Source organism: Myxine glutinosa, chromosome 1, assembly GCF_964187855.1.
Source record: "Myxine glutinosa chromosome 1, kmMyxGlut1.1, whole genome shotgun sequence".
Lineage (NCBI taxonomy): Eukaryota > Metazoa > Chordata > Myxini > Myxiniformes > Myxinidae > Myxine > Myxine glutinosa.
This window is the reverse complement of record NC_136261.1, coordinates 108,552,115-108,577,523: the sequence shown is the minus strand read 5'-3', so window position 1 is coordinate 108,577,523 and position 25,409 is coordinate 108,552,115.

Genomic DNA, 25,409 nt, shown 5'->3' with positions numbered 1-25,409 from the left:
GTCAGGAGGAAAGGACACAGAGTCCAGGAGCAGCTGGGTACGACTGGGTACAGTGGGTACAGAGAGGGATGGGTTTGGGACGCAAGATTTAGAGGCAAACACAGAGTTGAGGCATTCAGCTTTTTCATGTGCGGAGTCAGCCGTGTGGCCATTTGGGGTGAGGGAGGGGATGGAGGGGGAACAAACACCAGAAACAGATTTGACCAGACGCCACCAGGATTTGGAAGAGGGAGACAGATAAGAGAGTTCGGTCCTGAGAACGGAGAGATATTGTTTCCTGGCTCTCCTGAGGGTGGACACACACTTGTTTCGGGCTTTGTGAAAGGAAATGAGATTTCCTTCCGTTGGATTTGCTTTCCAGGAGACGAAAGCAAGTTGTTTCTGGGCAATAGCCTCACCACAAGATTCCGTGTACCATGGACGGGAGGAAGGGTATGACAACAGAAGACGAGATGGGATAAATCTGTGCATGAGAGAGAGCAGTTTGCTTTGGAAGAATTCCCAGGAAGAATTTATGTCAGAGGCAGTAGAGATGGGAGACCAGTCCAGATGATTGATGGCTGCTTGAAGACCGTGCCAGTTGGCCTGAGTGAAATGCCAGACTCGTCGACGCTGAGGAGGCTCTCTGAGAATGGTCAGAGAGATGTCCACTTTAACAAGCACATGATCAGAAGAGCCGATTGGAGCAGAAGAAGAGCAGCAGACATTTTCAGGGAAGTTAGTCATAACCAAGTCCAGAAGAGAAGATGCTCCGTTGACTGAAATCCGGGTCGGGAAATTGACAGATTGTGTCAGTCCCAGTGAGTCTCAGAAGTCCTTTGCTGAAGAGCCATGGCTGGTGAGAGAGGTACCCACACCCAGCCAACTGGCATGGTGACAGTTGAAATCACCACATATGAGGAAGAGAGAGTTGGGATGGGTAGATAGAAGTTGGTCCATATTCTCAGACAGCGAGATGTAGAGGAGTCATCACTGTTTGGTGGACGGTACAACACACATATGAACAAAAGGTGGGAGCGAAGGGGAAGCCGTAGCCAAAGGTATTCCTGGGGGTGAGGTGGAGAGAGGGCAGTGCAGGGCGAGTGAGGAAGAGAGTTTTTTTTATAAAGATCGCAACCCCACCTCCAGGACGAGGCTCAGGTCTATCATACCGGAGTAGGGAGTAACCTAGGAGAGATACCAAGGAATCAGAGACATCATGAAGGAGGAAAGTTTCTGTTCAGCAAATCACGTCTGGTTTGTCAGAAGCAACCTGTATGGAGAGATCAGACATGTTTGAGCGAAGGCCCTGGATGTTTGAGGTCCATACTGTTAAGGAAGAGGAAGGGGAGCATCGGATACAGAACAGGGTGGGGGGGAGCGGTAGGGTAAGATGTGGAAGAGGAGGAAGAGGTAGGGAGAGCTGTTGAAGGTGTGTCAGAGATTACAGAATAGCTCGGAGAAAGGGAAGGATGGGGCAGACAAAAGGTTTGATGGTGATTGGGAGAGGCGCAGTGAGGTGTTATTTGACGAGGGGGAAGAGCGAGGCAGAAGGTTGAGGGAGATGAAGGTGAAAGTTGGAAGGGGGAAGAAGCGGGGAGGACGCTTTGAGGGGGAGGGGTGAGAGGGGAGTCTAGGAGGGGAGGAGCGAGGGAGAGTCTCGGGGGGGAGGGGTGTGGGGGGAGATTTGAAAGGAATGGGTGATTGGGAAGATTTGGAGAAGAGGGGCAAGGGGGAAGATTTGAAAGAGATGGGTGATGGGGATGATTTGGAGGGGATGGGCAAGGGGGTAGATTTAGAGGGGAGGGGTGATGGGAAATGGGATTTTGGGGTGATGGGATTTTGAAAAATGTACGATTAATGGGAAACGAACATTTATTGCAAAATGAGTTTTGATTGATATTGATCAGTCTTATTGTGTTCCTGAGCGTTCTATTTACGATAACATTTTTTTGGTGAGAGACTTGATCAGTCTCGGTCGTATTACATCTCATGGTTTTGGTTTGGTTCTTTTAGATCAAGAAAAAGCTTTTGACAGTGTTGACCATTCTTTTTTGTTTGCTGTACTAAGGAGAGCTGGTTTTGGACAAAATTTTGTTTCCTATGTTAAGTTGTTGTATGAAAATGCATCTTGTCTGTTGAAGGTAAACAACAGCTTATGTCGCCCTTTTCCGTTTCAGCGAGGCATCCGTCAGGGCTGCCCGCTTTCAGGTATGCTCTGCAGTCTCTCGGTCGAACCTTTACTAGCTTTGCTCCGCAACTCAGTGGAAGGAGTCTCCTTAACAAAAAACTACAAAATGGTTACTTCAGCTTATGCGGATGACATTTGTGTTGCTGTTTCCAGCCAAAATGATGTGGGTGATGTCTCTCGATGTCTGTCCCAGTTTGAGCTCGCTTCCACGGCAAAAGTATATTGGAACAAAAGTGTTGCCTTATGGGTGGGCCCCAGTCCACCTTCCTCAGCTCTGCCTGTGTTACCAGGAGGAATGCAGTGGAACAAAGAGGGGTTTAAATATTTAGGGTTATTTCTAGGATTCCAAGCATATGAACAAAAAAATTGGGAGGGCTTCTTGGAAAGAATTAAGCAGAAACTGGCTAGATGGAAACGGTTGCACCACCTTCTATCGCTTAAGGCAAGGGTGACAATAATAAATAACCTGGTGGTTCTATTTATTTGGCATAAAGTTATCCCCCTCCAACCTCCGAGATACTTGGTCACAGGCATTTAGAGGGTTCTAACTCAGTTTTTCTGGGGAGGCCACCATTGGCTTGGACCAGACATGGTGTGCAGACCCCGAAATGCAGGTGGCCAAAGCTTGATACATGTTCCGAGTCGGATAATGGCTTTCCGCATGTTTACGATAAAGCGTTTATTGTATGGTGAGTGTGTCCCATGGCGGCCTCTCACAAATGCTTGGCTGCAGGAAACAGATGGGTTGAAGTATGACCGAGAGCTCTTCCTCATGGACCTGCAGCATGTCAACACGACTCTGCTGCCCGAGTTTCATCAGAGCCTTCTGAATGCCTGGCAAGTCCTTGGAATACAACGATTAGAGGTGTCCTACGATGCAAAAAAATATATGCATGAGCCATTGGTTCTGAATCCTTTATTCCCTGAAATTTCAACCTCCAGGTCATTTATGCATTGCTTCACCAGTAATGGAATAAACAGAGTGCGAGACCTGATGAAGCCTTCCCTAAATGGATGGTTATCCACCGGTTCTCTCACATCAAAAGTGGGGGTTCGGTCATCTAGAATGGTGGACAAAGTTTTGAGAGTTGTGATTAAATCTTTCAGGGAATTAAATATTGGGTGGAGATGGAGTGGTGGACTCTCGTCTCTATTTCCCCGAGCTCCAAATCACCTCAAAAAAACAACAGTGTGTCTTCTCAAAGTCAGATGGTTGTGGTGTGTTTCATGTGATGGGGAAAAAAGTTATTTATGGGATATGCCAAGAGGTGCTTATACCGCGTTTCACAAAACCTTTAAAAAATCGGTGGGAGGAGATCATTCCGGCTAGTTCGTTCCTATCTCCAGTGTGGAAAGAGGTGTATAGGTCTCCAACTTTAGGTCGAACCGGAGACTTAAATTGGAGATTAGTTCATCAGGCCCTGGTCACCAAATACTTACTTAATAAGTTTGATCCCTCTGTACAGAATGTTTGTCCTTTTTGTGAAGAGGCTGAAAATGTGACCCATGCTTTCGTGGAATGTAGGAGATTGGTACCCCTTTTTTGTTTCCTCCAACAGTTATTTTATAAATTTAAGTTTGTTTTTTCTGTTGCAATTTTTGTGTATGGCATTGAAAGGAGCACCAAGAGCAAGACAGCGGTCCCTTTCTTGAATTTTCTGTGCGGAATTGCTAAACTTGCAATTTATAAAACGAGGAAGATCAAATTGAGTGGCAGAGATGCAAATGTTCTCTTTTGCTTTAAAGGAATAGTCTCGGCCAGGATAAGTTTCGGCAGTGTGAACGACGATTTTTTTACAGATGAGGTGTTGAGTTTGTTTTTGTAAATTTTACTTCTGCTCAATGTCCACATATATATGTATATACATCCTTTTTGCTTGTACAACTTTCTTTTCTTGTAAAAAAATTTGCGGTGTTTTTCCGTGTGTGTTTTGATACTTTTATAATAAAAGCACATAAAGGTCAAAGTCTCTCTCTCTATCTCTATCTATCTCTCTCTCTCTCTCTCTCTCTCTCTCTCTCTATCTCTATCCCTATCTCTATCTCTATCTCTATCTCTATCTCTATCGCTATCTCTCTCTCTTTCTCTCTCTCTCTCTTTCTCTCTTTCTCTCTCTCTCTCTCTCTCTCTCTCTCTCTCTCTCTCTCTCTCTCTCTCTCTCTCTCGCGCCCCCTGCTGGTCGTTGGTGAGTCGTGCGCGGGTGTGGCAATCATGGCTGCTGTGTGTGAGGAGCTGTGAGTACTGTGTTGTGTTGTTGCCTTTCCCATCCCCCTTTTCACTCCCTCTGTGTCCTTGTACGTGTTTGTGAAGTTTTCCCCGTGTTTTCCTTCTTTGTTGAGACAAGAGAGAGAAAGAGAGCGCGCACGGTGAGTTTGGTGCGAGTCCTAAAGAACCTTGTGTTCTTCGGGCCTGTGCTCTGCTTGTCGTGTTTTTCATTATCGTCGTTTATCGGCTCCCTTATTCTATTTCTTTTCATTTTACCTTCGCCTGCAGGCTTTGCTTGCGATAGGTTCTATTTTGTTTTGCTTTTTCAAATTTTTCCTTAGTTTTGGTTCATTTATCGCTATGGCAAACAGTCGTTTGCAGAACAGCATTTACGAGTCACTTACTCGTAAAAATGGGGTAATAGTTAGTCCACCCGACGGGGTTCGGGTCGATGACGTCGTGATGGGCTTGGGTGAACTCGTTGGTTTTGAAAATGTGTTAGCAGCTTCAAAGATGAACCAACGAGTTGTTGTTTTTCTTTCCGAGGAGCGCTATGTCGCTCAGGCGGTTGAAACTGGTTTGTCCTTACCGCCAGATATTTTCGTTAACGTTAGTATGTTGGACTCACCGGCGGTGAAAATCACTTTATCTAATTTACCGCCTTTTGTTAAAAACGAACAGATTTTGTCCGTTTTAACACAGTTTGGCACCGTGGTGTCAAAAATCTCCATGATTCCCTTCCGTTTGCGTTCGGATTCTACAGTCCGCCATATCATGTCCTTCCGGCGGCACTGTTACATGGTGTTAAAAAACAATGCTCAATCGCTCAATGCCTCAGCTACGTTGGTCGTTGAAAATCGAAATTATCGAATGTACATCGCAACAGAGACAATGACGTGTTTCACGTGTGGTGCCTTCGGACATTTAAAAGGTGCTTGTCCGAAGTGTATATCCGGTGGCACATCTAGACAGTCAGGAACAAATGCCGATCCTAGTGGCACATCTAGACGGACAGAACCAAATGTCGATCTTCGCAATGATAATGACGCGTCTGGGGCGGCAGATCAGCCTTCACATTCGAGCGCGGAAATCGATAATTCACCGGTTGATGACGCGGGTTTTACTACCGTGTCCTCCAGGAGGAGTTATAAAAGAGGAGGCGGTAATGAGGACATACAGGCGAGCGTTTCGAAAAAGATAGCGCCGTCGAATGAACGTAATGTTTCTTTTTTAGAAACAGAAGCCCCTGCAGCTGGTCTTCTGCTGCAGAATAGGTTCAGTGTGTTTGCTGAAATGGAAGAAGACGTTGCCGTTCATTCCTCTCATGAACAAGGACCAAGCGCAATGCCCCAAGATGTTGTGGTAACCACCCCGGTTACTGAAACTAAAGTCAAGAACCACAAACCTGCTCTCGTCCCGCGCCCTGCTGACGATGAAGTGTCTGAGGTAATGGAGGCAGAAGAAGTAGCAGCTCCAGAAGGAGAGTGCAAAGCCTCTGATATAAAAACGTTAATCCCTGTTACGGTTTTTAAAACTCCCGCTGTGGAAACAGCTGCACCTTTAGTAGAAGACGATATTCCCGTTATGAGAACATCGGTTTCGGTGTGTGGGGGAAAAAATGAAGACCTTTCGGATTACGACTCAGATGGGGCCTCGTCGCTTGCCTCTAGTGCTAGTAGCGAGGTCTGGAATGACCCAGCAATAGCCAAGGAACTGGAGGGTGATGATGATTTATCACCCACGGAAATTCTAAAATTTCTTCAGGACACCTTTCGAAAGAAAAAGGTTAAAATTATAACCTTCTTCCCGAACCTGTCTGGTTTTATAAACTCCTCAAGACGTCTCCTCCTTAAGGCTGAACAACTTGGTGTGACTGAGTCACAAGTTTTTCGCCTTAGAAAGTGTGTATTGAAAGCTCGGAAGGAGCTACAAGCACACCCTAACTTCCCTGTACATGATAAATCTTCCCTACCTACACCATGACCTTCTCTGTTGTAACTTTAAATATAAATGGGGGACGTTCACCCCTGCGTAAAGCTCAGGTAAAGTTGCTTGTCGAGCAAAAACATTTCGATGTTGCTCTTTTGCAAGAGACAAGATGTAGCTCTTCGTGCATGAGCGAATGGACTCGCATCATGAAAGGACAGTGGTTCTTTAGTAGCTTGACCTGTCCTAGTGCTGGAGTGGCTATTTATTTAAATCCTTCTTTCTGTCCTGAAAATGTCACTTTTAAGGAGATTACTAAAGGGCATTTAGTTTCAGTTAATTTCTTTTATAATGGTTACAAACACACTTTAATAAATGTATATTCACCCAGCACGAGCACAGAAAGATTAGTTTTTTTCACACAGTTAGAAATGTCCCTCACACACTTTGATTTTGATGGTCTTGTTTGTCTGTGTGGGGACTTTAATTGCACACTGTATCCCACCCTTGATCGTAATGGAGAAGAGCCCCACCCATCAAGTACAACCCCCTTAAAGAGAGCATTGTCCAAATTCTCCCTTATGGATGTATGGAGACTCCAGAACCCATCTGCACGGCAATACACGTGGTGCCGATGTGCAAATGGCCGGTTATCTCTTGCAAGGCTAGACAGATTTTACATCAATAATGACTCTCTAAATGTCATAGACCATGTTGACGCCACCCCAAGTGGTTTTTCGGACCATCACATGGTTGTTTTTCATATACTCTCCCCGGCTCGAAATCGTGGCACTGCCCATTGGACCTTCAATGTGAGTTTTCTGCAAGATGACGCTTTTCCTGTTGCCTTCCGAGCCTTTTGGGAAGCTTTACTATTACGGAAGCCTTCCTACTCCTGCCTCGCACAATGGTGGGACAATGCGAAAGCCCATATTAGGACCTTTTGCCAGCAATATAGCTCCTTTTGTACAAGGAATGAAACTGCGCTGCAATCTCTAATTGCCAAAGAAATATTGTCTCTCCAGTCAAGCCTTCCAGCTCCCAGTGCCGAAAGGACTAGTTCTCTAATAGCAACGAGGAAAGCACTCCTTGCTCAACTCTGTGCAAAACAAGCCAGAGGGGCTCTAATAAGGCTACGAATGGAGAACTACAGCTCTATTGATACTCCTTCCAAGTTTTTCTTTGCTTTGGAAGCACGAAAAAAGAGAAACCAGCAAATAACTTCGCTGCAGGCACCAGGAGGCCGAACAACACACGATCCAAAAGACATTAGAAGCTTGACAAAACAATACTTCTCTGACTTGTATTGTGCTAGAAACACTAAAGAAGACATGATTCGTTCCTTAACCACTTCTTTGCCCACCTTGTCCGAACCTGCATGTCAACAACTTGACAAGGAAGTGACTCTTGACGAACTTTTTGCTGCTTTGCAAACCTTGCCCACAGGTAAAGCTTCTGGACTTGATGGAATCCCTGCAGAGTTCTACAAAACCTTCTGGGATTTGTTGGGACCTGAGTTGCTTGACCTCTTAGTTGATAGCCTACGATCAGGCTTGTTACCAATCAGCTGTCGCAGGGCTATACTTGCTCTCATACCTAAGAAAGGAGACCTCCAGCAACTTAAAAATTGGCGTCCCATTTCGCTCCTCTGCACGGACTACAAGATTTTTTCAAAAGTTCTTGCCAACCGCCTCAAACCTCTGATTGGGGAGATTGTACACCCCGATCAATCCTATTGCATTCCTAAAAGGACAATACACGATAGTATTTTTATTGTAAGTGACATGATTGACATTTGTATTGCTGAACATAGAAATGTTGGTCTGGTGTTTTTAGACCAAGAAAAAGCTTTCGACACGATTGATCACTCTTATCTCTTTGCTGTTTTATGGGGGTTTGGTTTTAAGGAAAATTTTATTTGTTACATCAAAATATTGTATAATAATATTTTTAGCTTGCTCAAAGTAAACAACATCTTAAGTCAGCCTTTCCCTGTTACCAGGGGTATTCGTCAAGGGTGCCCCCTGTCTGGCCTTCTATACTCCCTATCAATTGAACCTTTACTACATCGTTTACGCACACGGCTACAAGGGTTTTATCCTCTGCCGTTAGAAAATCCCATAAAGACCATTGCTTATGCGGATGACCTCTGCGCAATTGTGTACTCCGATGACGATGTTCGCGCTCTGGTTGAGTCTGTCGAGGAATTCAGCCTGGCAAGCTCGACTAAAGTTAATTGGGAAAAGAGCAAAGCTTTTTACTTAGGTCCACGGAATGAAACTCCCCCTCCAACCCTACCAGGGCAGCTTGTATGGACCAATGAAGGAATACACTACCTCGGTGTCTTTCTTGGAACTCAAGATTTTATTTCAAAAAACTGGGAGTCGCTGATTACCAGAACTGAGCAGCGGTTGATAAAATGGAGGGGACTATTGAGGCAGCTTTCCTTCCGGAGTCGTACTCTGGTCATTAATAATCTCGCGGCATCAATGCTCTGGCATGTTTTCAAAGCACTGCAGGCCCCAGGTTTTATCCTTTAAAAACTTCAAAGCTCTTTTGTAGATTTTTTCTGGGGGGGAAAGCACTGGCTCCTGCCAGGAATACTAAGCCTGCCGACTGCAGAAGGTGGACAGGGGATAATAGCTGTGACGAGCAAAGTGATGGCTTTTCGCCTCCTTTCAGTACGAAGGCTTCTATACTCCGACGTCCCATGGAAAGCCTTTGCCCATTGTTTGCTTAAGCAAGCTGGGAAACTTGGCTATGGTGACGAGCTTTTTCTTCTCGACGCGAAGCACGTGGATATGACATCGGTCCCGCTGTTCTACCGAAGCATGCTGGAAGCGTGGCAGGCTGTTTCTTTTCGCCGCGACACCAGTGCTTACTCCCTTCAGATGTTTTTAAATGAACCAATATTTTTAAATTCTTTTTTTGATGGGGTCTGTAGTGACAGATCTTTTATGCAAAAGTTTATTGATGTCGGCGTTACCAGAGTAAAACACCTCAGGAACCCCTTAGTACATAGATGGAAGCCAGCTGCTGACATTGCCGTGGCCACCAGTGTGAGGTCCATCAGAGTCATTGGCAGAATTTTCTCTGTGATTTTACGGACCTTTAAGCAAACCGGGTTAAAATGGGACCCAGACATAGAAGATGCCCTCCATCGATCCCAATGTCCTTTCCCAAATCTTTTAATTTTATTTCAAAGTTTTAGGCTCTTTAACCAGATGGAGAAATCCTCAGTGTACAATCTATGTGTCCTCACTCTTTTTCCTGGTAAACCTGCAGAGCCACAAGCTCATTGGCGAGCGCTGCTTCAAGCTAACCGTTTCACAACAATAAACTGGCAGGTGATGTACAAAGAACCTACTGTCAAGCGCTCGGGTGATCTACAATGGCGGTTAGCGCACCATATCCTGCCTTGCAACATCCTGTCCCACCGTATATGCCCTGAAAACTCGGAATTGTGCCCCTTTTGCGACACCCCAGAGACCATTTTTCACATTTTCATTGAATGTTCAAGGTTGGCCTCGTTTTTTAAAATCCTGTCACGCGTGATCCGGGGGCTCGGTTTGACTTTTACACATTGTGTTTTCATATTTGGTTTTAATGTTTTGTATCAATGTAAAAATGAATGTCTTTTAGCAAACTTTCTGTGTTCTGAGGCAAAACTTGCCATTTATTTATCGAGGAAACGAAAACTGCAGAACACTGACGTTTTAGCTGATGACGTTTTAACTGTTTTTAAAGCATTGGTTACATCGCGTGTTCTTTTTGAGTTTGAAACTCAAGATCCTGCTTTATTTAAAAATCGGTGGTGTGTGAAACAATCCTTATGTGGTATGGTTGGTGGTGTTCTAACAATCAATTTATAAACTAAAATATTGCTTCTTTGTTACCCCTTTCCTTCCTGGTTATTTCTTTTGATGCCTGTACAAACATCCTTCACCATGTAAAACTTGTTTTCCTTGTAATAAAGGGGAAGAAAAGTCAAAAAGTCTATCTCTATCTCTCTCTCTCTCTCTCTATCCCTATCTCTATCTCTATCTCTATCTCTATCGCTATCTCTCTCTCTCTTTCTCTCTCTCTTTCTCTCTCTTTCTCTCTTTCTCTCTCTCTCTCTCTCTCTCTCTCTCTCTCTCTCTCTCTTTCTCTCTCTCTCTATCTCTATCCCTATCTCTATCTCTATCTCTATCTCTATCTCTATCTCTATCTCTATCTCTATCTCTATCGCTATCTCTCTCTCTCTCTCTCTCTCTCTCTCTCTCTCTCTCTCTCTCTCTCTTTCTCTCTCTCTCTCTCTCTCTCTCTCTCTCTCTCGCGCCCTCTGCTGGCTGTCGGTGTGTTTGGGCGCGGCAAGATGGTGGCTGTGCATGTGTGGTGAGGTACGAGCTGCTCTGCTGTTCTACTCCTTTGTCCCTTTCCACGTCGTATCTCACCTTTTCCTTCCCCTGTTCGTTTATCTTTACATCCTTACTCTGCATTTGTGCCCCAACCCCTCCCCTTTGATCAGACCCAACACTTCGGGGCTTCGGCCTCCCCCATCCCCCTCTGCCTCCCTTTTCCCTCCTCGATTCCCTTTTTCTTATCTCGTTTGTATTTATATTCACTCCGTGTCCTTTGTTTCCTTTTCCATTTTCTGAGAGAGAGAAAGAGAGCCCGCAGCTGTTTGTGGATAACTTTTGCATTAATCGGCGGCCCATCCCGTCCTCCGGCTGATCGCTTTTTTCTCCACCAGCTGTGTTTGTTTTCGCCTTTGAAAATCTGTCTCGGCTCGTAATTAATTAATCACTGTTCGAGAGCGATATTCACTCTCCCGTCCTCGTCCCCCCCCCCCCCGTCCTCCCCCCCCCATCCCCCGTCCCCCGTCCCTCGTCCCTCGTCCCCCGTCCCTCGTCCCCCGCCCCCCGTCCCCCGTCCCTCGTCCTTCGTCCCCCGTCCCTCGTCCCTCGTCCCTCGTCCCTCGTCCCCCGTCCCTCGTCCCCCGTCCCTCGTCCCCCGTCCCTCGTTCCCCGTCCCACCCCCACCCTCGTCCCTTGTCCCCCCCCCTCGTCCCCTGTCCCACCCCCCCTCTCGTCCCCTGTCCCACCCCCCCTCGTCCCCTGTCCCACCCCCCCTCGTCCCCTGTAAATTATGACTTCGTTTTCGCGTTACGCAGCATATGAAGCGTTAACTCGTAGACATGGCGTCGTTTGTGTCCCACCGAACGAGGTCAGCGTCGAAGACCTCGTTATTGCTGTGGGCAACATAATCGGTATTGATAAAGTTCGCGCGGCCTCGCGAATGAACAAACGTGTCGTTATTTTCGTATCCGAGGCTGAACTGGTTCACGAGATTGTACGTACAGGATTATCGACAGATGACGGACATTTCGTACTCGTGTCCCCTCTCGACACTCCAGCCGTTAAGGTCATCATCTCGAACTGTCCTCCATTCCTGAAGAACGAGAGACTGGTCTCCGAACTATCTCGTTATGGTACTGTGGTTTCGCATGTCACGATGTTACCTTTACGTTGCCAGGACGACCGGGCTAAACATGTGATGTCTTTCAGGAGACAAGCTTATCTTGTACTTCCTCCTTCTAACGTCGAAAGAACGCTGAACATTGTTTTGAAATTCAAAATTGATAATCATGATTACCAATTATACGTAACCACTGATACCTTGAAATGTTTTGAATGTGGTAAATTCGGACACCTGAAACGCTCTTGCCCAAAAACGGCTTCGTCGAACGATGGGACAAACCACGTAAACAACAAGGATTCTTCTTCTTCATCTTTTGCTTCGGCTGTGAAGGGAACATCTTCCATGTCCGGCAATAACGCTCAGCCTTCCCATCCCGATGATCCAAACAGCACAACGAACGTCGGGGATGGTTTCACCATTGTTCCGTCAAGAAAGAGAAAGACCCTTCCCGACGGTCATTTAACTCAGAAAAAGGCAGCATTTAACAATAAGCAACCTGTCGGTAACACCCCCCCCCCCAGGCGTGACCGATGCCACTCTACAAGGCTTACCTGGGACAAACCCTGTACCTACAGCCAACAAGTTCGGCCCCCTTTCATGTGAGGACATAGACGTTCCACATGCAGGGACTGGTTTACCTGTTAACAAATCAAATGGAATCATCTCACCTGTTACGGACTCGGCTATTGGAAAGTCCTCTGATGATTTTGCTGAGACCACTGGTGATGAACCTGCTGAGACCACTGGTGATGAACCTGTCGAGAACATGGATGATGAACCTGCTGAGACCATTGGTGATGAACCTGCCGAGACCACTGGTGATGAACCTGCCGAGACCACTGGTGATGAACCTGCTGAGACCATTGGTGATGAACCTGCCGAGGCCACTGGTGATGAACTTGCTGTCACTTTGGAAAATGTTAATCCTGAGCATGATGATGCTGAATTCCCGCCAGCAGAAAATAGCGAAACTGTCCCAGTTACTGCTCTCACTTCATCACCGGGTGAAGCTGGAATCGCAGGAATCAATATCTTGCAAGAGACTCCTATTCTGCTAGATACCGCCACACCATCGGAGGTTGTTGCAGTCGGGGGAAGCAACATCGCTGCATCTGCTGATGCTGTTTCTGTTTCACAAAATCCACAGATTATTGCTGTTATTCCTCAAAGCAATGTTCCCACGGTGGGAGAGCACACAGATGTTACAACTAGTGCAGGTCCGTGTGCCAATATTGATGACAGCAGCGACATGCAGGATTATACAAGCTTGTGTGATTCGGAAATTAAAACTGACTCCGACGAATCTGACCTGGAGGAAGCAAACAGCCAGGTGGAAGCAATGGAGAAACCTACCAGTCTAGGTCCTACTTCCCCTGAACAAATACGACTTTTCTTGCAAAATACGTACAGGAAACGCAGTATAAACCTAACAGAATACTTTCCCGATTTACCGTCCTTCCTTGAGTGTGCTCAGGCTATTATACGCAGGCCTGACTTATTCAACTTTCCTCAGACACATTGTCACCGTTTAAGAAAATTGATCGCCAAGACGAAAAAGACTCTAAGTTAATTCATGGTGAGTTTCAAGATTGGAACAGTAAATGTCAATGGTGGTGGAAGTTCACTCCGCCAGATCCAAATCAAGCAGCTGATAAACGCAAACGGTCTCGACATAGCGTTGTTGCAGGAGACCCACGCTGTCAGATCTGTTCAGGCCCAGTGGCGGCTCATTATGGATAAGGAGTGTTTCTTTAGTAACAGCTCCTCGTCTAAGGCAGGAATCATGTTTGTCTTAGGGAAACATTTCCAACCATCCTCGCTTCAATTTGCGAACATCATTGATGGCCATCTTGCCTCTGTGACTTTCTATCTCAATCAGGTCAAGTTTACAATCCTTAATGTGTATGCTCCAAGCAAAAATGGTGAGCGGATCTCCTTCTTTGCTGAACTGAGAAAGTTCCTCCAAACACTGGATCTGCAGACTTGTCTAATTATTGGTGGCGATTTTAACTGTACTGTTAATGCCTCATGCGACCGAAACGGGCCGGAACCTCAACCATGTACCGCAAAACTCTTTGCAAATATCATCGCAAAATATAATCTCCATGATGTCTGGCGCTTGCAACACCCTTCCGAACAATCCTACACATGGTGTCGTTGTTCCAACAACCACATCTCACTTGCGAGGCTTGATCGCATTTATGTAAATTCTCACCTGTTACATGGAGTTTGCAAATCTGACATCGTGCCTTCCGGTTTCTCCGATCACTTCCTAGCTCGAGCATTCGTTCAACTCTCGAAACCGTGTCCAGGGAGTTCTCACTGGAAGTTCAACAATAGTTTAATAGAAGACTTCAACTTTATTCAGGCTTTTGAATCTTTCTGGACAGATCTCTTGGAACGGAAGCTAAGCTGTTCTGTTAACCCACTGGTGTGGTGGGATCTAGTAAAAACCCAAATCAAAGGCTTCTGCCAACAATACCAGAGCTTCTCAAAAAGGGCTGATTATGAAGCAAGGAAATTATTGCAATCAGAGATTTTACATCTTCAGAGGGTCACAGGACAAAATAATAATGTGCAAAGAGCCTTAACCGAAAAACAGTCTTTATTGAAAGAAATAACTGAGAGGAATGCACGTGGTGCCCTAGTTCGGATGAGGGTGCAGCACCTTAACGAGACAGACATACCAACTAAGTATTTTTTTTCCTTAGAGAAACGCCTCCCGAACAAACAGCTCTCTCAACTGCGTTTGGCAGACTCATCCATCACTTTCAACCAATCAGTTATTAAACTTTTCACAAAGGAATATTTCTCGAAAATATACTCGATGGAGCAAATAAATCCCGTCAGTGTCGCCTCTATCTCCGTAGGGCTGCCAGTGTTGTGTGAGGGTGGACGTTCCTACCTGGAGGGGCCCATTACCTTGGACGAACTTGGCGCCGCTCTGCACAGCCTTGCTGTTGGGAAAGCGCCCGGATTGGACGGACTCACAACTGAATTTTATAATAAATTCTGGCATCTACTGGGTCCCGAACTCCTCAACACCTTGAACGCAAGCTGCCAGCTTGGAGAGCTCCCTCAGAGTTGCCGACGGGCTATTCTCACCCTCATTCCAAAGAAAGGAGACTTGCTCTATATTAAAAACTGGCGCCCAATCTCTTTGCTATGCACAGACTATAAAGTATTCTCAAAAGCCCTGGCATTGCGACTTACTCCTCATCTCTCCTCATTGTTGAAAGAAGACCAATGTTATTGTGTACCCAAGCGCTCCATCTATGACAACATCTCCCTTGTAAGAGACATGATTGAACTGTGCAAAGAAAACCCCACAGATTTGGGACTCCTTCTCCTTGATCAGGAGAAGGCCTTTGACCGCGTCGATCATCGGTACCTCTTCAAAGTGCTTGAACGGTTTGGACTTGGTCCGACCTTCATTTCTTACATTAAGATACTGTATAACAATATCTCTAGTGTGCTTAAGATAAACAATGGACTTGTTACACCCTTGCCTGTCAACAGGGGAATTCGACAAGGTTGACCCCTCTCTGGCTTGCTCTATGCTCTCTCCATCAAACCCTTACTGGGTTATTTGCGTGCTAGACTAACCGGGGTTGGGTTTTCTCATCTTGAACGGCCCATTAAGGTGCTGGCATATGCTGATGATGTGTGTGTTTTTGTGCGGAACCTCAATGACATTAACGTTGTCCGTTATTGTCTATCCGTGTTTGAAAAGGCTTCTTCAGCCAAAGTGAATTGGGAGAAAACGAGCGCCATTTGGCTTGGTCCGTCATGTCACTCGGCACCCAAACTTCCTGCTCCTCTTGCATGGGCCACTGATGGCGTGAAATACCTTGGAGTGTTCTTGGGTAATGACGCCACAGTAGCAAAGAATTGGGCTGGTCTGTTGGATCTTGTTGAAGGGAAACTGCAAAAATGGAGAAATCTGATAACACAACTGTCTTATCGTGGAAGGGTCTTGGTGATCAACAGTTTGGTGGCCTCTACCCTATGGCACAGGTTCTTTGTGCTGCACCCTCCGGTAGTGTTGCTTCAACAGCTCCAGAAGTGCTTTGTGTCTTTCTTCTGGGATGGAAAGCACTGGTTGCGACCCGAGGTCCTCAGCTTGCCACTGACCGATGGAGGCCAAGGCCTGGTTGACATAAAGAGCCGGTTAATGGCCTTTCGACTTTCGGTTGCTCTACGCATGCTGTACATGCACCCCTCTCCACCTTGGGTCGGCGTCGCTCGTCGGCTTTTGCAGCAGGCGGGGAGACTAGGCTATGACCACGCTATATTCTTGATGGATCTCTCGCATCTTGATATGTCTCCCCTCTCCAGGTTTTATCAAAGTGTACTAAACGAATGGCGAACTCTAACAACAACAAGAGCTACGCATTCGTACACAAAGCAAATGTTCTTGATGGAACCTTTGTTTTACAATTCAATTTTCCATGATATGCCTGCTGATAGGTGCCTCGTTCAACGCTTTGTCGCGAAGAACATAAAATCGGTCGCCGATCTTTTAAGCCCAAGTGGCAGTTGGATTGGAGCTGATGCATTGGCAAGCCTGGTTGGCGTGCGATCCTCCAGAGTTGTGGCACGTATGCTACGCTGTGTGCTTCATACCTATGTACAGCTTGCACCTAACTGGGAGCAAGTCCAAGCAGACAATGAACAAGGTGCCTCTCCTGCTACCTTTCCTGAACTTATTTGCAAGTTTTCTCTTGCCAACTCTCCTCCGTGTACCCCCTTTAGCATAGGATTCAATGGGTTTCCGAAACAAAAAGACCTCTATTTGGGTTGCGTAAGTTTCCTTTTGCAAGGGCAAATGACACCGCGGAGGGTTCGATGGAGAGACCTCTTACCTTGTTCCCCCCCATATTTTCCTAATTGGAAAGGATTCTATCATCCTCCTGTGCCGCCACGACATGGTGACCTCCAATGGAGACTTGCACACTGGATCCTCCCCTCTAACCACTTGCTGCACCGCTTCTCAAGTCTCCTAGCAGATGAATGTCCCTTTTGTAAAAGACCTGAAAACCTCTTTCATATTTATGTTGAATGTCAACGGTTGGCTCCTTTATTTATCTTTCTTAAGAATTGTTTTGGCAGGATTGGCTTGGTTTTCAACACTTGTGTTTTCATTTATGGCTTAGACATCTCACACAAGAATATGAATGATGTGTTAGGTAATTTCCTGCTTGCACAGGCAAAAATGGCAGTGTATAAATCAAGAAAAAGAAAAGTTGATGATCCCGGAGCTAATGAGGAAAATGCCTTATTCTTGTTTAAAAATCTTGTGACGAGCCGTGTAAAGTTAGACTTTGCCTTTTTCTCCATAACAGGAAGGCTGCCACAGTTTGAGACCAAATGGTGCGTGAAAGAAGTCATTTGTAAAATCCTGGAGAAACGTTTATTGTTTTGTGAAATGTTTTGTGCATAATTTTTACTGTATTTTACTGTATTAATATTTTTTGTTTGTTTCTCTGCTTGAAATGACAATGTGACCCCTATTTGGGGGTTTTCTTTTTCTATTTTTATAATAAAAAGATACAAAAGTCTTTCTCTCTCTCTCTCTCTCTCTCTCTCTCTCTCTCTCTCTCTCTCTCGCGCCCCCTGCTGGCCGTTCGTGTGTTGGGCGTGGCAAGATGGCGTGCACTGGTGTTCGTGTGCTGTAGCTCCGTGCATGTGTTGTGTTGTCCCCCCCCCCCCCCATTCCTTCCTTTCCCATCGCGCCTTTGTCGTGTCCTTTTTTACCACCTGTGCCCCTTTCCCTCCCTTGAGACAGAGAGAGTGAGAGAAGAGCCCAAAGGTGAGCAGACCCGTTCGGTTCAGTTTACCTGCTCCGTCGGTGCTGTTTACCTTACTCGCGTCGTGTGAACTTTATTATTCATTATTTCATTTCGACTTTATTTATTTTGTGTCCTTTCCGCCTGGTCAAGGTGGAAAGGTGAGACATCGCCGTTATGGCGAGTGTTCGTGCACGGCAGGAAGGGTTTGAAACCCTAACAAGGAAGCATGCTTTCGTGTGTGTCCCTCCCGAAGGTGTTCCTACCGAGGACATTATCCTAGCTGCAGGGAATGTTATCGGCGATGAAAATGTCCGCGCCGCGTCGCGGATGAACCAAAAGTTTGTTGTTTTCGTGTCGGACGAGAAGTTCGTGCATGATGTTGTTAGTACCGGTCTGTCATTGAAAGGTGGGCAGTTCGTCATGGTTTCCCCGATGGACACACCGGCGATTAAAGTTATTATTTCAAATGTCGCTCCGTTTATCACAGATGATAAGTTAATGGCTGTTCTGACCCGGTATGGAACTGTTGTTTCCCGAATCTCGATGATTCCCCTGGGATGTCGGGATGAACGAATGAAACATGTTATGAGTTTCCGGAGACAAGTATTCATGGTGCTTCCTGATCGCGGCGACGATACAGGACTAAACATCTCGTTTAAAATTTCGGTAAATGATCGTCAATATCAAATGTACGCTTCGTCAGGCACCTTAACGTGCTTCCTTTGTGGAGCCTTCGGACACGTTAAAAGGTTTTGTCCCAAAGCATCTTGTACGAAGTGCGGCAAATTGGGACACACCAATGTGGGCTGTAAAAAAGAAAACACCCCGACCATGCTTCCTCATGCCTCGACCGTGCTTCCTCACGCCTCGACCGTGCTTCCTCACGCCTCGACCGTGCTTCCTCACGCCTCGACCGTGCTCCCCGATGCTCAAACCGTGCTCCCCGACGCTCAAACCGTGCTTCCTGGCGCTCAAACCGTGCTACCTGAAGCCCCGACCGTGCTTCCCGACGCCCCGACTGTGCTTCCTGATGTCCCAACTGTGCTTCCCGAGGTCCCGACTACGCTTCCCGAAGCCCCAACCGTGCTACCCGAAGCCCCAACCGTGCTTCCCGAAGCCCCGACTGTGCTTCCCGACGCCCCGACTGTGCTTCCCGACGCCACGACTGTGCTTCCCGACGCCCCGACCGTGCTTCCCGACGCCCCGGTGCTACCCAAACCCAGTGAGATGGTACTTGGTGATGCTAGTACTGCTGGCGAACCCATGAATGAAGAACTTGTCATACTGACCAAAAAACGGAAAGCACCACTAACAAATAGCCCCGATGGTGCGATAAAGAAGGCTGTCTTGGGCAGAGACACTGTCTCTGCAAAAGAGGGCAAAACGTTTACAGCAAACGAAAATATCGAACGCCAAAGTGGAAAAGAGGATGTTACTGATTTCCCAGGCTCTGAGAATAAAGCCTACATCGATCCGAACAATGCGGCCATTTTTGAGCCTGAACGCGAAGCCCTACCGGTCCCCCCTCCAGTAGCTGAGCGGACTGGTGACCAAACAAATTGTTCTGTCTTACAAACAGAAATCGTAACCCCGGCTACGCAGAGATCTGCAGCCATTTGCCAAAGCACACATAAAGAAAGTAAGCACCAGTCTGCTCGTGAGTGTGTACCAGAGTACCCAACGAAATCTCAGGAGATGCATCCAGAGGAGCTTGTGAGAGCTGCAAGTAAAGCCCAAGATCCAGGTGGGACATTATCAGACCTGTCAGAGTCTGAGGACGAGGTGGAAGTGACTGAGCTGTCACAGTCATCAGCATCTCAGTCACAGATACCCCCCCCAACACATCGTGTCGTTTCTAGCCGAAACGTACAGACAGCGTAACATAGTCATTAAAGACTATTTTGCCGATTTGGTTGCATTCATCCACACTGCAAAATCCATAATTAAAACGCCTGAACAATTTGACCTGAATAAGTCACAATACCACAGGTTAAGAAAATTCATTACACGTGCAGGTGTAGAGTGTTCCCAGCCACAGGCTGATTTCATCAATACAGGATGAAAACTATAAAACTTGCAACTTTAAACATTAACGGTGGTGGTGCTAGCCACCTCCGCCAGGTTCAAGTAAAAAACATATTTCAACGGAAAAAGGTGGATGTGATCTTACTTCAAGAAACTCACATCACACCAAATGTGGAACATAACTGGCATCAACTTTTTAAGAGCCAATGCTATTTCAGCAATTTATCAGCTTCATCTGCTGGAATCGGCTTCTTGCTGAAGCCAGGCCTCGTGTGTGAGTCATGCCATTTTCAGGAGGTAATAAATGGTCGGCTTTGCTCTCTCAAACTAGTAAGCCATAACTTCCATTACACCATTTTTAATGTGTATGCGCCAAGTGATAGCGTAGAGCGTAAGTCCTTCTTCACCTCAATGATAAATCACTTAAGATCGGTTGATTTTGATCATTGTGTGTGTGTCGGAGGTGATTTCAATTGCACCTTCGACCCATCGGTTGACAGAAACTCTGTCGAACCCCATCCTGAGTCCCATGTACACTTATCCAATTTTTTTAGCACAATGGGCTTCGTTGATGTTTGGCGGTTGCACCACCCAAACACATCCCAGTACACCTGGTGTCGATGCGCCAATAGTCGAGTATCCTTGGCAAGGCTTGACAGATGGTACATCAACGTACCCTTTAAAAATACTGCGGTTTCTTCAAATCTTTTTCCTTCCGTGTTTTCAGACCATCATATGGTAACCCTAAACCTTTCCTTTCCTCAACCCGCAAATAGGAGCGCTTATTGGAAGTTTAATGTTAGACTTCTAGAAGATGGTATGTTTAAAGAAGCCTTTCGTGTTTTCTGGGCAAGTCTCGTAGCAAAGAAATCTTCCTTTTCTTCATCCAGCATATGGTGGGATAACATGAAATCTCAAATTCGGGTTTTTTGTCAATGTTTCCAATCACACAGCACAAACGACAAGCACTTTACAATGGCCCGGTTGGAATTGGATATTCTACAATTGGAGAGTAAATTGGCTCATGAAAACAATGACGCCAATTACCGGTTATTGCTTGTAAAGAAAGCTCTTTTAAGGGAGTTAGTTCAAGAGAAAGCAGCCGGTACATTAATTAGACTTAGAATACAGAATGTAAAATTATCAGACACCCCAAACAAGTCTTTCTTTCATTTAGAATCCTTAAGCAAGCCATCACGGCTAATCTCTTCTGTTTTGGACTCAAGAGGCAACGTTGTTGTCAACGAGGATGATGTTAGACTAAACATTATTGAATTCTATACAAAACTTTTTGAGGAGCAGACTGTTTGTAATGATACAATGATGGATTTAACCTCTCACCTCCCCTCCCTAACTGAGGCTCAACGGTTGGAGCTTGACCTACCAATCACCCTCCTTGAGCTAACCTGTGCTCTTGCTGCCATGGATTCAGGGAAAGCTCCGGGTATTGACGGTCTACCTCCCGAATTCTTTCTGACATTTTGGGACCTTTTAGGCCCTGAGTTGCTGAATGTTTTGGACACTTCTATACAGACTGGTATAATGCCGCTGAGTCTAAGAAGAGCCGTAGTGTGCTTGCTCCCGAAAACTGAAGATCCCCGACTTTTGGTGAACTGGCGACCGATCTCCCTGCTGTGCACGGACTACAAGCTTTTTTCAAAAGTACTAGCTAATCGACTAAAAAAGGTTATTGGCGATCTAGTACTGCCAGAACAGAGTTACTGTGTTCCTGGAAGATCCATCCATGATAATATTTCTTTAATCAGAGATCTCATTGATGGTAACCGTGTTAAAGAAGACTTTGGAATGATGTCGCTTGATCTTGAAAAGGCATTTGACAGTATCGACCATAAGTTTATGCATCATGTGTTACAGGCATGCGGCCTCGGAGCAAACTTTCGTTCCTACATTTCCTTGCTATACACAGATGTATTTAGTTTAATTAAGATTAATAATGTGCTGGCTCCCCCCATCAAGGTTCGGAGAGGGGTTCGGCAAGGGTGCCCAGTCTCTGGTTTATTGTTTGCTCTTTCTTTAGAGCCTCTTCTCAATCTACTGAGAAGGAAGATTTCTGGAATAGCACTTTCTCCCATGAGTGCACCGCTAACCCTATGTGCTTATGCGGATGACGTCTGCATCTTTGTAAAAGATAAGGATGATATTGATATCCTTGTTGAGTGCCTATCAAAGTTCCACGCTGCCTCCTCTTTAAAAATCAATTGGAACAAGAGCAAGACGTTATGGATACCCTCCCTTTATCGCAACCTTCTTCAGCCTGTACCACAGCCGCCCCCATCCCTCCCCGCAGGGTTGCTGTGGGGAAGTGAGGGAATTAAGTACTTGGGCATATTCCTTGGTTCCCCACAGTATGCTCAGAGAAATTGGGACGGGGTAATTGAGCAAGTGGGAGAAAGATTGAACCGATGGAAAAGGGTTTTACCTCATTTGTCCTTCAAGGGCCGTGTGCTAGTGATCAACAACTTAGTTGCCACAATGTTGTGGCATAGGTTCATCTGCCTGCAACCGCCGGAGGCCCTACTCAAAGAACTCCAGGGCAAACTGGTGGACTTCTTCTGGGGAGGCTACCACTGGCTACGACCCGATGTGATATGTCGCCCCTCGGCTGAGGGTGGCCACAACCTCGTCGACATCAAAGCCCGCCTAATGGCCTTCCGGCTGCGGTCCATTCAACGTCTCCTCTACATGGAACATCTGCCAGGCCGGCTCCCTGCACGCCTTGTACTGCAGCGAGCGGGTAGGCTCGGGTACGGGTTTGAACTTTTTCAAATGAACCTCCAACATGTCGACATATCGGTTCTCCCTGCTTTTTACCAAAGCCTCTTAAATGCCTGGCAGAGTCTTTCTGTGAGTCGTCAGGCGGACACATATGTAACGAAAATGCTGGCACACGAGCCTTTGTTCTATAACCCTCTCTTTCCCGACATTCCAAAGAGTCGAGATTTTTGCCAACACTTTATAGCAGCTGGTATCGTGAAGGTGCGGCATCTCCGACATGACTCAGGGTATGGTTGGAAATCCGTAAGTGAAATCGCCGACCTGACAGGGATTTGGTCCCATAGGATGATTGCAAAAATTTTGAGGAAAATGATTCAGGTGGGACGGCAACTTGGCCTAACTTGGACTCGAGGTACAGAAGAAGATCTAAATGAGCCGACAGTGCCTAAATTGATTGTTGAACCCATTCAAAACGATTTGCCCCCTGTTAGCGATGGGTCAAAGCTTTTCCAGACAATGGACAGCAAGGGCATCTACAAGATGTGCCTCAAGCTGTTAAATGGGAACCCTTCGTTAAATGGAGTTACCCGATGGAAAGGATTGTTACCCGGAGGACCCCCCTCCGAACCTATCTGGGAAGCCATGTATAGTGAGCCCACATCCAAAAGAACAGGTGACCTCCAGTGGCGTTTGGCCCACTGGATTGTTCCCTCCAACACGTTTATTAGACATTTTTCTCCTGTATCTGTTTGTTGTCCCTTCTGTACAGTCAATGAGGACTTGTTTCATGCATTCATAGACTGTATCCGATTATTTCCTTTGTTTCATTGGTTGAATTACATTGCACACGAAATGCATGTTACTTTTTCTTTGAGGAATTTCGTCTTTGGTTTTGCTCCTAAACAGAATCCTGCGTCTAAACTGTTTAGTTTCCTAATAGCAACTGCGAAACTTGCTGTTTATTTGACAAGAAAAGACAAACTATCTGGCAAACCGATAGAGCACTGCAATATTATGTTGTGTTTGAATGCATTAGTCTCAGCAAGATTGAAACTGGAATTTACCCTTTCCAACGAGGCCGGAAATTTTCAAAACTTTGTTGATACTTGGTGTGTTGGTGGGTTTTGTGAGGTTAAAGAAAACGAATTTAGAATACTGCTGTGAGATACTGATTGTTTCTTATTTGATGATCATTGGGTGCTTCTTCTTTTTCTTTTTCTTTTTCTTGGCATTATTGATTTCATTGCAAAACGTGTATATTGTTACTTTTATATTTTATATTTTTGTAATAAAAGGACTAAAAAGTCAAAGTCTCTCTCTCTCTCTCTCTCTCTCTCTCTCTCTCTCTCTCTCTCTCTCTCTCTCTCTCTCTCTCTCTCTCTCTCTTTCTCTCTTTCTCTCTTTCTCTCTTTTTCTCTTTCTCTATATCTCTCTCTCTCCTTCTCTCGTTCTCTCCTTCTGTCTTTCTCTCTTGCTCTCTTTCTCTCTTTCTCTCTCTCTCTCTCTCTCTCTTTCTCTCTCTCTCTCTCTCTCTTCTCTCTCTCTCTCTCTCTCTCTCTCTCTCTCTCTCTCTCTCTCTCTTTCTCTATATCTCTCTCTCTCCTTCTCTCGTTCTCTCCTTCTGTCTTTCTCTCTTGCTCTCTTTCTCTCTTTCTCTCTGTTTTCAATGATTTGGAAAATATAATTAAACGAAGTATTACGAAAGATGACGGTTATATTGAAGCATATAAGTTTTTGAGCTGTATTGTGCAAAGACTTCATGAATTATGCTTTCATATGCTGTTTACAGTTTTCTTCGATCATCCAAAGGTATTAAAATTTAAAGTTGCATAAGGACTTTATTAACACCCTGGACAAAAACGAGGTATCATGTGATCACCTAGAAATCTCTGGAGGAAACCACAAGGGTTTGGTGTTGGAATAGAGTGGGCAAAATTATTGTTCATATTCAGGGGTTTGCGTGCATAATCTTGTTATGATTGGACAGATGTTGCAGATTTCTGTCCGAGACGTTGGCCCCTTGATACTCCCCATCCCATGGGAAAGAAACATTTATGCCCCAGTGTCGCATTCTTCACTTAATACGCATAAGCACGAGTTTTCGATTCCACGCACGGTGCCCATATATCGAGGCTTCAAATGTGCTGCTGTTATGAATGGGGGAGAAATGGAATGGTTTATCGTGAGCCATGGATTTGTAAATCGAAAAATATCGCAATACATGAAACGGAATCCTGCCAGTCAAAGCATTCCTGATAATCTGCAAAAGCACGAGTTCATGTTCCAAGCGACTTGTATAGAGGCTTCGAGGCTCGAATGGATTTCCAGCTTTCCAAAAAGAGTGGCTTTATAATCAGGTTAATGTGCTGTTAATGTGTATAGCTCCTCGTTACCGGCATTCACTGTTTGCTTCGACGAGCGAGGATGTGCCCGCCCCGGTGCCGTCACTGCCCCGAGGTATTCCTTCTTTGTCATTTCCTTCATTCCATTTCGCAAACGTCCTTGATATTCTGCTTGGTCTCATGTAGCATTGTAGCTAAGTTGCTGCACCGAATATTATTCTTTCCAGCCTGTGCTTCCAATTACCATTTTATTCCAAGTACCCGTTCCACTTCTGGTGGTGTCAATGAGAAAGAAGTCTGCAAACTCTACGTCCCATGAACAAGACTTTCTAACTGATTTCGCTTTTGGACAGATTTAAAGTTCACATTTTTCTTTTGTTACCTCTGCCAATGATGGATGTCAGATAAAGATACATACAGGGTGATTGAAAACTTTACAAAATGCTTTAAGTGTAGAATGAATAATTAAGTTGGGAAATCTTGTTACAAAATGAGTGGACGTAGCGAGGAGGAGACATGGAGAGACAAACAGCCTGCAACAGACAGACAATCTCACAACAAGGAGTGTAGATGAAGATTATAAACAGTGTGATAAATGTTTGATGTGGGCAGTATCGGGAATAGTAGAAACAGAGACTCATCGTTGCCTAAGGAAGTGTGGAAATAGCATACCTGAAGATGATTATAGATAGGTTGTCGGAACAGATAGTATCTTTGCAGGATGTAATGGTCTGGAATGTGAACAATTT